Raw genomic sequence first — 1,907 nt, 5'->3', positions numbered from 1 at the left:
TGAGTAGAAAGACCCCTGACTTTTTGTGGCTTTTTTCATCTGTGTGTAATAATGAACCCGGAAATGTGAGTCGCGCTTTGTACGTTGAAGCCGTGACAACGGATGGATGCATATTCTTTGTTTGTCGGACAAATGTGTTTATATTACCCGCTGTGGTAATCACATCTGAAAGTGGTTTATACCGGCGGATTCATGAGAATCTAAGCTTTCCATCGGCGTATAGTGTTTGTATAATCGCGTTTGCAGTTTCAGACATTTAGCAAATTGCTTATGCAGATCTCAAAGTGTACCGTGGGCGGGACACTGAAGCGCAACTGAAGCGCAACGGGTTAAACTTATTAATTAATAATTTCAGAAAATCAGTTAAGGGGTAATAATTTCATGAAACACAACATACTATTGACGAAATGCTGACTGCAAACATAGGACCATTTTGACTGTGGGCTCCATGTGGTTCCATCATTGTTAATCCGCCTCAATGTTTTAAGCCATAAAGTCCTTTTCTGGCCCTTTCCAGTCGGAATTCTGTAAAAGGAAATGTTATTGTTGCTCCATGAGTGAGAACTACAGCCAAAAACAGCGCAGGTTTTGGGCATATCTGCTTTTGGTTGTTAAAATCGGGTGGGAAAGTACTGGTCGTCAAGGCAATACCATACCCCTCTTAAAATGGCGGAATCGCGTTGCTAGGGGCGGTTACCGGCGGTGACGTTCGATGATGACGTTTCGGAAAAAGGTCTATTGTTACTATGGAGTGGGTAAAATGATTTTTGTTCAAAGGTAAACAACATTGCTATGGATTCTATGTTTTAATTTGGTGACTTGAGCATCGTTAGCCATTTTGCCACTGAACTCAGAGAGAGAGCAGGTTAGCATTCAGCCAATTGATCAACAAATAAGGAAAGCCAGAGCAACCTACAGGACTACGTGATTTCTTTGTACTGCCAAGACATGGACAAGGTAAGAATATTAATCACTGATAACATTTAAATGTATTTCATTTATTTTGTTCTGTTTAAGATTTCAACTTGTTTGTATTCTATCTGCTCGTTAGCATAGACTGTAATGCTTGAAGGCCAACTTGTTAGTGTTAGCTAGCTAAAATATAAAATATAAAATTAGCCTCCTGAGTCCAAAATGCACATTTAGGTGTAATTATTATTATATAATTATTATTTTTTTCATTCAGTTTTCTTTAATAATTTAGATACAGTCCTCAATAATGTTATTTTTTATTTTTTTTTAAAGATATGTAGTAGCATTAATCACATTTCAAATTGTCTCTTTTGCTATCTCTGTTTTTATTCTGTTGACTTTAATCTTTAAAATACAGTCCTCAATGTTATATTTTAAGTGTTTAAGCTATTTTGTGGCAGTAATCACATGCCAAATTTGTCTCTTTTGCTGTCTGATTTTTTATTCTATTGACTTTAATTTTTTATTTTTATTTTTTTTAAATTAAATGTTTTTTGTTGCCTCAATTATATTTAAAATTGCTGCTTTTACTAGCTGTTTTTTTTCATCTGTTAACTTTAATCTTTAAAATGTAGTCCTCAATAACAATACTGTTTTGATCTTGTATTTTTTTAAATTATTTTGGACCATTAATCACATGTCAAATTGTCCATTTTGCTATGTTTTTTTTTTAAATTCTGTTGTCTTTAATAGTTAAGGTATAGTCCTCAATAATGTTATTTTTACAGCTTTTCTGAAAGTTGTTTGTTGCATTAATCCCATGTTGACTTGTTCCTTTTATTATGTTTTTTTCCCGTTATTTTTCATATATAAGATATTGTACTCAATGTTATTTTTCAAAATTTTTAAGGTATTGTGTAATGTATTGTAATCACATTTCAAATTGTTGCTTCTACTAGCTGCTTTTTTGTGTCTGTTGAACTCAATTTTTATAA

The sequence above is a fragment of the Acanthochromis polyacanthus genome, chromosome 9, assembly GCF_021347895.1.
Source record: "Acanthochromis polyacanthus isolate Apoly-LR-REF ecotype Palm Island chromosome 9, KAUST_Apoly_ChrSc, whole genome shotgun sequence".
Taxonomy (NCBI): Eukaryota; Metazoa; Chordata; class Actinopteri; family Pomacentridae; genus Acanthochromis; species Acanthochromis polyacanthus.
The sequence above is the reverse complement of the archived record's forward strand: the minus strand, read 5'-3'. Positions refer to the sequence as shown.